Source organism: Carassius gibelio, chromosome B23 (genome assembly GCF_023724105.1).
Source record: "Carassius gibelio isolate Cgi1373 ecotype wild population from Czech Republic chromosome B23, carGib1.2-hapl.c, whole genome shotgun sequence".
In the NCBI taxonomy this organism is placed as follows: domain Eukaryota; kingdom Metazoa; phylum Chordata; class Actinopteri; order Cypriniformes; family Cyprinidae; genus Carassius; species Carassius gibelio.
In genome coordinates, this window is record NC_068418.1 from 24,754,447 (window position 1) to 24,765,787 (window position 11,341).

The 11,341-nt window shown below is 41.1% G+C and overlaps 1 protein-coding gene across 1 annotated transcript in view; it reads right to left on the reverse strand.

Annotated features, from left to right (window-relative positions):
* Positions 1 to 2,197, reverse strand: part of dlgap4a (discs, large (Drosophila) homolog-associated protein 4a) — a 114,569-nt gene extending 112,372 nt beyond the window's left edge. The window contains exon 1 of the mRNA XM_052594723.1: positions 2,045 to 2,197. The gene's annotated coding sequence lies outside the window, so the exon portion shown is untranslated. The remainder of the gene's footprint in view (positions 1 to 2,044) is intronic.
* Between the last annotated feature and the right edge of the window lie 9,144 nt (positions 2,198 to 11,341).

Consider the following 11,341-nt stretch of genomic DNA (forward strand, 5'->3'; position numbering starts at 1 on the left):
AAACCAGCAGTGAAAGACACCCTGAAGGCAAACTAAAACACAGGTCGTGGATTCTGTTTTAACAATTTCTTGTTTGTCTGTGAGAATTAGAGAATATATAACGGTGGCTTAAAGGGATAGTTCATACAAAAATGTATTTTTTGTCATTATTTACTCACCCTAATGTCATTACATACCCGTATGTCATTGTTTTTCCTGTGGAAAATCAAAAGGAGAATTGTTTAAGAATCCTTAAACAGATTTTTACAACATAATAGACCTATGACATAAATTTAAACAGTTCTTCAGTGGAAATCACCATTCAGGTGCGCTATTTTGGACCCATTGTGGTAAAGATCAAGTTTTAAATGCTGTTTAATATGCTGCAACATGCTTAATAAAACAAAAACAAATTATGTGCAGAATCAGGGGGGGGCGGGGTCTAATTAGCATATTTGTAAGACGGCTCCTTTCAGCGAAGCCACTCATTGTCTATTATCTAGTCTACCCTGTGTATGTCCACAGCTAAGGCAAGGTTGTAAGAATTTATGAATGAACCACTCGTTTTAAAAATCTTTCCAGTCCTATGAGAAAAATGGCAGTTCAAAAATACACTTTTAAAGATGGCTGCACACTTGCTTCTCTGGCATTGGAGGTCTATACTACGGATAAACTGGATTGGAGATTGGATTTACAGTAGGCTATATTAAAATAATATAAACTTTGTTGTATTTATAAAATGCATTCAGTTCATTAGAAAGTATGACTGACAAATATGCATCACATAATATTGTTTTTTTATGATAAAACTGCAAAATTAAAATTTTATGCAATTCAAATCCATAATCTTAGATTTAGACCACAGTATTTTTTGTGTTTTTAAAACTTGTATACACTTGAAGCTGAACAGACGTTATCACTATGGATGGGCATTGTGGCTTAAAAATCTTTTGTTGTCCACAGAAAAAAGGCTGAGTGCGGGTACTGTAAGTGATGAGAGTATTTTCAATTTTTGGGTGAGCTACCCCTTTAAGTACCTTGATAGACAATATCTTGCCATGCACTAAATCTCTGCTTTCTCAAAGGACGTGTTAGTTTGAAACCCTGAAAACCAAATACCAGTATCTCTAACAGTTACAGTATCAACAAAATAAGTGAATTAACATCTTATGAAAGGAACTGTCTGTTGACTGTGATATAATGACAGCAGTCTCTCTTACAGTAGCTCCTTAGACAATTAACTTAAAGTGTTAATGATGCGTTTCAGACACTGCAGACAAATACTAAACACCTACAGCCAGACATTCTACAGAAACATATGCAAAATAGCCCATTTTCATTCAAGTAAAACATTAATGTCTGAAAGAACCTGGAAACATAAGCCAAGCCATTTTAAGGGTCATTTCATATTCATACACATCTATATCTTGATTCTTGAATATGCACTAAACGAGATACAAATAGGTTTAATTAAATGGCACTTACTTTGTAAAAATACAAGAAAAGCAAAGAAAGCCCAAGCAATTGTGTGTTATATTTATATATCATAAATGTCTCCACGTAAACTGACAGTTTACCTTAAAACCATGTTAACAAACATCTCAGCATCTCTTACAGTAACTACACAGGCATTAAAGAGTTAACCGTGATGCATTTCAGACAAACTACAGACAAAAAGACGCTAAGTTTACATATTTACAAAAATATATATGGTGCATTAATATCTGAGATGTGTGGCAATTGTCATGCATGGAATAAAACAACTTGAACACCAGCCTTGTAAAAAAAAAAAATGTTATTGATGCCCAAGCAAATCATTGCATGGATGCCAATGTTAAAAATGAAATAAACGCATACTAAATGACTAACTTGAGCACCGAGACTGATTGGAGCTCCAGCTTTGGCCCCTGGCTCACAGACAACTGCAAAATGCGTCAGACCCGATGCAGCAGAAATTTACATGCATGTTTGACAGACGCGTGAAGCGCTCTCCCGCGCAAACATGCGTGTGTCATTCATTTTGGCGCATGTTTAGCATCTCAGCGTTAGTATCAGGCTCACTCACCGCAGAGATCGAGTCCAAAATCCGCGTCTGTTCGCTCCGTCCTCGTTCGTTTCTCACGGAAGGGCCCCCGGAAAGACTCTCCGCCGTTTCCCTCCGGTAACACGGTACATCCTCTAGAGAAGAATCCGCTGCTGTCTGTCCTCCACCGCCACCGCCGACACTGAGGATGACAAACGGCGAGCGCGCATCACATCACTGAAGGAGGAAGACGGGTTTCCATGACGAGCGCTGGTGATGAGGAGGAGGAGGAGGAGGAGGAGGAGGATGCTGCGAGCGGATCCCACACCAACCACTGGATGAATGCGAGAGAGAAGGCTTGAGTGGGGTCTCAGTCTACAGCACACGGTAAACACGGGGGTGTAGCGATGACTGGACATCCCAGAGGAGAGAACAAAATAGCAATGAGACCTCCTGAACATCTCAATCCATTCTCACAGACAGCGATTATTACAGTCTCCTGCTTCTCCGAATGTTCTTCAGGTTCCCTCTAAATAGATTGCATTGCTTTGAAAAGTCAGATTCTTCATTACAAACTCAAGTAATAACAAATGAAACCTCTTCATCATCTCAGTCAGTCATCAAAGCCATGAAATAAAAACAGCATTAGACTCTCGCATTTTTCTCCGATTTGTCTCACTTTTTAAATATCTTGGGAATTTCATAAATGTCTAAATTTCTTAATTACTCAAACACTGACTGATTGTTAAATGGAAATATTGCTACAGCAGACTATGCAAGTGGGTCACACTTTATTTTAGGGTCCAATTTTCACTATTAACTAACCATTAACTATGACTTTTGCCTCAATTAACTCCTTATTTGCTGCTTATTAATAGTTTATAAGTTTATAAGTTATAATAGTTTATATAGTAGTTAAGTTTAGCGTATTGGGTAGGATTATGGATGTCATGCATTATATGTACTTTATAAGCACTAATAAACAGACAATATGTTAATAATAGACATGCTAATAAGCAACTACTTATTAGTGTGAATTGGACCCTATACTAAAGTGTTACCTGCAAGTGGTATATCAAATTTTAAAAAAGATCTAAAAAATGTTGTTTTGATACTAAGAGTTGCAAAAAAATATTTTTTTAAGTGAAGTGGTGGGTTCGGACTCATTCTGGTAAACCTGACTTCTCTTCATATGGAGTTTAAGCTCAGCTCAAGGAGACAAACGCCCCTGGGCTCAGCATTAAGGGCAGAACGGACGTGTGTGAACTGATGAACGAGTGATTGGCATGCACAGAGTCGAGCGGTGTGGTTTAGCACTGAACTCTTCTTGTGTTAGCAAGAGCCCTTCACGTCCGCAGGCCCTTGTGCACTCAGGTTTAATGTTTGAAGTGTGTATCAGAGACTCTCTATATGAGGACGCTGCATGTAAATGCACACATGTATACCGTGTGCTCAAGGGCAAACACACACATAGGCTACAGCGTGTTATTAAGCAGTGCAATGGCTGCTCTGATGTCTTGACCCCTCCTTTCTTAAGGTTGACCTCTGATTCCCAGCCGACTGGAACGGACGTCATGTTTCTGCTGTCGCTGTTATCATCAGCGCTTCAGGGGGTGAGCAGAAGGTTCGACCGCTTCACACACACACTTGCACATCGAATGCTCATCTGCACCTAAAGGGCAAGTGAAAGGCAAGAGAATTTGCAAATAACGCACATGAGTTTTAAATGATGAAACTAGACGCTGGAATTTATAAGAGCCAGTTTCATGTTGATAGTTGAAGGTCACATTAGATCACTGGTAAATAGACTTATTGCTTCCTGCCTTCTGTTCTCTGTGTAAGCGCTCAGATAAAAGCATCTGCTAAATGAATAAATGTAAATGCACTGTAAAGTGACACTTTGTTTTATGAAAAGTAAAGTACTTGAAGACACTTACAATTAAAAAATATCAAAGGAAAAAAGAAGGTTGTTAGTTTAGAGCATAAATCATTTGATTTTCAAATTAAAAAGCAAAAGCATACAACATGCAAAACATGCATGTTTAAAAAAAATCATTTGGAGACTTAATGGTTGTCAAAAAATGTAAGACTATATTGTATAAGAAAATTCACACATTACATCTCTTTGAAGCTCATTAAAAAACGACAATTTGCTGAAAATGTTGTTGAAAGTGAGTTTGTTTCTTCATGGGAAAAAAATTTGGAGAAATTCTATCACTTGCTCACCAACGGATGTGAATGGGTGCCGTCAGAAGGAGAGTCCAAACCGCTGATAAAACATCACAGCAATGCACAAGTAATCCACACCACTCCAGTCCATTAGTTTACATTTTGTGAAGAGAAAAACAGCATCTATGAAAAAAATTATTAAAAAAATACATCAAGGTTTCAGGTTTCAAGTTTGAGAGTCCATAATACTGTACATAAAGTCATCTTGTTTGAATCAGGAGAGAAAAATGTAGAATACAAGCACTGTTTACAAGCTAAAACTGTTTTAAACAAACGTGTGGATTTTGATGCACTTTTTCACTGGAGGAAACATTTCTTGTTAGCCAGAAGCAAAGGTTTGAAGTTCAAACATCTTGATGTATGTTTCTTACAAATACAGCACTTCACTTCAGATGATGTTAACTGATGGACTGGAGTGATGTGGATTATTGTGATGCTTTTATCATCTGTTTGGACTCTCATTCTGACGGCACCCATTCACTGCAGAGCATCCATTGGTGATGTAATGTAATATCACAATTGTTTTTATACATCTACAAGATGAAGTCATTTTACCTACATTAATTTCATAGTTCTGTTAGGAGAAACATGAAACAAAGTTTATGAAACATAACCAAGAACCCAATAAATCCCATGAAATATGAACATTTACATTCACTTTTCAAACATTATATAATTATAATAGAAACATTGTTACAGACTATTATGGAGATGGTATCTCATATAATGTATTACCCAACCTAAAAAAAAGAGAGAGAGAGAGAGATTATTCAAAATTAAGACAAAACAATCTTTTGGATACTTTATGGTAGTCAAACTATGTGGAACATTTCCGTAGTTGGTGAAAATATGTTTTTAAACTCCTATATCTATAACATAAGTTGCACAAACAGGCCACTTTCAGCTTTCAAACTTTAAAAGTAGCTCAAATGATCTAGATTATAGATCTAGATGTTATTTAGGCCAACATCAAAAAGCTTCCGAGTCGGGTTCGACACAGATCTGAGCTCAAACCAGCAGGGACAAACCCTCATCTGCTGAGTCCATATGCCTCCGCTTCTCTCATTCAGCTTCTCCTGCATCCTTCATCTGCTGCTCTTCAGAGAGGAAAAACAATCAGGCGTTCAGCAGAGATCTGCATTACAGGTGCACCAACATCCACCCAAACCAACTGAATGTTGATTCATTCGATTCGGAGAAGTTCTGACCTTTGACGGACCCTCAGCTAGGGAAGATTAATGTGATTAGATTAGATTAGTTAGGGTAGATTACGATTAGATGATGTTCGGGGTCCATTCTGCACCTGTCGTACAGTCCTGAAATCAGATTACATCCATTCCTGCTGATTGAGAGTGTGTTATGCAACATTACATATCTAAAAAGTCTCAGAAATACTGTTCAGTGCATTATTTCAAATATTTCCTGATGTATTAAAAAGTGTGCATGCGTGCGTATGTGTGTGTGTGAATATATATTAAAAATGTGTATAAAATAAAATACATTTTGTCTAAACTTTGGTCATTTTTAACTTGATATGCATCTAAATCTGTAAATAAACATGCTGCTGATTGCTCATACTATTATTTTTTAATAAGCTTTCAATGTCACGACTCCAGACATTGCATGTGCTAATGGTAATCCAACATATGCTTTTTTATAGAAAGGGACTTACAGTACACTAATTATAGAGAAAAACCAAGGGTGGAGTGTTTTTTCCTCAAGGACACAATGGTAACGAGGCAAGACTGTTATTTTCCACATAACCCCTGAACGCTCCACCATCCTCTCAAGCACATGATGAAAGCATCAGATCCGTCTGGAGGACTGCAGACGTGGTTTGCATCACTCAGAGCTGCCGGGAAAGAGTAATGATGCGTTAGTAACTCTCAGAGGTCATGGATTAACTGTTTATCTTTATCAGAAATACTGGTCGTCTGCTTAACACCCAAATCCACAGAGGTCACCAATGCCAACAGATCCCAGTGAAATCATCCCCAGTGTTAATTCAGGATTATTTATGTACATGTACTGTGTTATTTAATACTTTGAATTAGCTTATATGTATGTATATATATAAGTTCATATATATTTAATATATATATTTAAATTCATTTTTTTTGCCTTCATTTCTGCTTAAAAAAATTGTTTAGGGCATAATATTATTATGTGCTATTGCCATTATTATTATTTTTTGCAAAATGTATATTCATCTATTTTATTTGTATTTATTTCAATTTTAGTTTTAGTAATTATATTATGTTTTTGTTTTTTGTATGCTTTTTAGTCTAATATTTCTATAAATTTTTATTTTATTTTTACTTATTTTTTATTTCAGTATTTCAGTTGTAATTTTTCTTATGCACTATTGTTATACATTTTATTACATTTCTTTTTTTATTGTTATATAAATTTTTTTTTAGTATTAGTAATTTTTTTATGTGCTTTTGCCATTTTTATTATTTTTTTCTTCAGATATTTATATTCCTCTTTATTTTATCTTATTTTTATTTTCATTTTAGTTTTCATTTTATGTGCTTTAGTGATTTTTATTCATGTTTAATTTTTTATTCATCTTTATTTAATTTTTCATTTATATTATTATTTTTTTTTACATTTAAGCTATAGTTTGAATAATTTTAATAATTTTTTTTTTCAAAAATTTTTGTTTATTTATTTCCTTTTTAGTAATTTTAGAACCTCAACTTTAACTTTATTTCAATTTTTCAGCGTTTTCATTTTTGATGAGAATCTTAAACAAGATAGCTCATAGCTTTTTAGCTTCAACAAGCCATTTCAATATTTAAGCACTAGGGATGCACGATAATATCGGCACAACATCGGTATCGGCCGATAAAAGCTTAAAATGACAATTATCGGTATCGGCCGATATGAATATTTCTGCCGATGAGCCAAACCGATATTCTCCAAGTGAAATAATTGACCTGTTTTTCAGATGTGAATGTCTGTCTACATTTGTAAAATAATACATTGATGGTAGAATCAGTACAGAAAAGATACATGGATTTCTCTTCAGTAAAATTAAAGTTTAAATATATCAGTATATATTTGTATATATATCGATATCGGTATCGGCATCGGCCAAAATTATTTAGAAAATATCGGCATATCGAATATCGGCCGAAATCCAATATCGTGCATCCCTATTAAGCACTGAAATAGAATAGATTAGATACGGTAAACAATGAATGTGCTTATGATTTCCCCAGCAGTTCAAGTGCAAATCAAGATGTTTTCATGCTCAGCAGCGACTCACATTAACTGCGTGACTGTAAATGTGGCTGTGTGAATGATTTCCCCCAGATTCTCTCTTTGGATCCCAGTCTTCACCCGAGTCCTCGTTCCAGGAAGAGTGTCTTACAGGAAGGTCAGGGCCTGAGCCACGGATCTGCAGTGATTGAAATCTCCTCCAGCGTCCTCATAAATAACCCCACCACGCTCAAGTGGAGCTGGGAATGAGGAGAAACGGAGAGGGGGAAAACACATCAGATCTTTAGAATAGCAGGTCCAGAAAATATTTTTTTTTCAAAGCAGCCTGCTAATGGGATACGGTCGAGAGGGGCGGAGTATGCAAATGAGTGTAGCGTTTCTTTAGAGTGTCTTTATTGTGCAGGACGATGGAGAAATCTGCTCATTTACAGTCAAGTCTCTCCCACAGATGGACTATTAAAGCAGGGAAAGAGGTCAGATCAGAGCGAGAGATTGAAGTGCTGGCCATTGATTACTGTTACTAGACTCAAACACACTAGTAACAAACTAGAGGTTAGCTCAGGACAGGGAAGATACACAATCAGACTGATTATTTCTCAACATGCCATTACTAAACTCATTTCAGACACAAAAACAAAATCACTCCTTGGTTAAATCCATAATCTCAGCTCTATGAATCTGAACGCAGATGTGTACGCCAGTGATATTGGCTTCTGTCTGGCTTCGTAAGTAATAAAATAAGATGGAGAATATTACTTTTGCTGCTCTTATCATATTTGCTTTTATTACTGTTACAGTGACCTCATTTCCAATGTGGCATCGCGATACAGATTTCTCAAAGTGGGAGAGTAATAAAAGCATTTATCAGTGACGTATGACGTGTGTCACACACCTGGACTCATTTAGCTTGTTTTTGCCCGTGACCCAGTTTCTGTCTTCCGTGTTTAGTTTGATTAGTTCCCAGGTGTCTATTATCTTCCTCATGTGTTCCATGTCCCTGTTAATTTAATGATTCCATCCACCTGTGTTTCCCCAATTATCTGTTGTACATAAGCCTTGTCCCTTCAGTTCTGTTTTGTCGGGTCTTCTCACTTGTGACCACTTGCTACTTACGTGTGTCTACCTCTGTGCTCCATGTTGGATATCCCCTGTGTTGGATATATTAAAAGCCTTATTCCATTTATCCTCGACTCCGTATTCCTTCAGGCAGCGTAAAACCGTGACAGAAGACCCGACCAGAAAAAGAAAATAGAAAACTGCGTGTTTTTTCCCTCCGTTTTGTTTTTGTGTTTTCAAAGTCTTTTTGTTTCGTAGTGTTCTATGGATCCCCTCTATCGTCCCGAATTCCTCATCCTCCTGCTGAAGCAGGAAGGACGCTCTCTCGAGGACCACACCAGATGGTTTCTCCTATTAGCTAATGCCACCAGCTACCCGGACGACGCGCTCTGCACCTTCTACAACACCAGCCTGAACTCCAAGTGCAGAGCGTTGTCGCCCGAAGATGGTCCTCGGGAGGATTTCGCCGCATACGTGGAGTGGACTCTGGCGAGAAATGGCTCATCTCTCACCATCTGCCCCATAGAGGACCTCGCCAGCCCCACTCCCGACCCAGAGACCAGCCAGCCACCATCACGCCGCACTGAGCCAGAGCCCACCGCAGCCGCAGAGCCCGAGCCATCCACTGACAGGGAGCCGGAACTCGAGAGCACGACTGACCAGGTGTGTGAGCCGGCAACACCGTGCATCGTGGGAGTCCTCGTGGAGATCGAGGGCGTGGAGGAAAGCCCTGCCCACACTCCTGCGACTGAGGGTGAGCTGTATGCAGTCTCTGAAGATCATATGGAGCAAGCTCTGGATCTGATGGACTGGTCTATGGAGGTAATCCCTAATTTTCCTGTTTCCCCGCTGGTTCCGTCCAGCCCTGATTCCCCTGTATACCCTCTCAGTCTCCCACTCCTACCTCCTCCAGTCATTTCCTCTGCTCCATTTCCGCTGGTTCCGCCCAGCCCTGAGTTTTCTGTTTCTCCGCTGGTTACGCCCAGCCCTGAGTTTTCTGTTTCTCCGCTGGTTATGCCCAGCCCTGAATTTCCTGTTTCTCCGCTGGTTACGCCCAGCCCTGAGTTTTCTATTTCTCCGCTGGTTACGCCCAGCCTTGAATCTTCTGTGTCTCCGCTGGTTCCGCCCAGCTCTGAATCTTCTGTGTCTCCGCTGGTTCCGCCCAGCTCTGAATCTTCTGTGTCTCCGCTGGTTCCGCCCAGCCCTGAATCTTCTGTGTCTCCTGTATTCCCTCCCAGCCTCCCTCTCCCACCTCCTCCCAAACCTGCTGGTCCTTCTGCTCCACTTCCGCTGGTTCCATCCAGCCCTTATCCTCCTGTCGTTCCCCCCATCCTTCTCCTCTCTCCTCCTCCTAGACCAGCCAGTTCCTCGTCATCCCTGCTGGTGCCAGTCAGTCCCGCAGCTCACCCTCAGTCCGCGCCATCGGGGCGCGGTGGTTCGCCGCTGGACTGCCAGTCTCCAGCTCCGCCTTGGCGTGTTAAGGCCCTGTCTCCGCCTCCAGCCTCCGAGCCCTGGACTCCTCCTCGGTCCTTCGACCCAGCGGCTCCGCCTTGGCTCTTAGCTCCCTCGTCTCCACCGTGGCCTGTCATCCCACCTGCTCCACCGGGCTCCCTCGTCCCTCCGGCTCCACCTTGGTCAGTCGTCGACCATCCGCCGCCTCGGGACTCCACTCCTCTGGTTTTACCTCGTCACTCCATCCCTCCGGCTCTGTCAGGCTCCTCCTTCCCTCCGGTTCCACCTCCATCCTCGGTTGCTCCGGCTCCACAGCGGTCTGCCAGGACCCTGCCTCCGCCTTGGTCGCCTGAGCCTTCTGCTCCACCTAGGCCCTCCGGAACCTCGACGTCCCCCTGGCTCTGCGGCTGTGCTGCTCCATCTTGGGCTCCTCACCCATCGGTGCAGTCTCCGCCTGTCGGCCCCCTGGTGTCGTCGACCCTTCCTTCACCATGGCTCCTCCCGCCGTCGACTCCACCTTGGATCTCCGTCCTGGCTGGTCTCTGGTGGACCATCTGGCTCCTCCTGCTCCTGTCTCCTCCCTGGCTCCTTCCTCCGTCGTCTCCTCCCTGGCTCCTCCTTCTGTGGTCCCTGTCTGCTGGCCCCCTCCTGGGAGTCCGTCCTCCACCGGAACCTCCTCCCAGGTTCCCACCCATGCCTCCCCCTGTTGTTTCTACGGTGCGAGGACGCACCTACCGGGAGGGGGGAGTACTGTCACACACCTGGACTCATTTAGCTTGTTTTTGCCCGTGACCCAGTTTCTGTCTTCCGTGTTTAGTTTGATTAGTTCCCAGGTGTCTATTATCTTCCTCATGTGTTCCATGTCCCTGTTAATTTAATGATTCCATCCACCTGTGTTTCCCCAATTATCTGTTGTACATAAGCCTTGTCCCTTCAGTTCTGTTTTGTCGGGTCTTCTCACTTGTGACCACTTGCTACTTACGTGTGTCTACCTCTGTGCTCCATGTTGGATATCCCCTGTGTTGGATATATTAAAAGCCTTATTACATTTATCCTCGACTCCGTATTCCTTCAGGCAGCGTAAAACCGTGACAACGTGTGTGTGTTAATGTGATATCTAGAGCTCATAGAAATCGAGTGAAACTCATGAGTAAAGTGTCATCACGGCCGGCCCTTCAGACCCTAAACTACAACGGACTCAATGAATTAGCCCACAGATATGAAGCCGAGAGAATAAACACAAACAGACTCATATACAGACTAAGCTCCATATAGACTTAATTAAAGAATAAGCCACTTTAGGCCGTTACACTGATTTTATGATGGTTAAGGGGTGTTTTTAGGCATAACATGAAGCAGCCCTTACTGGTAATA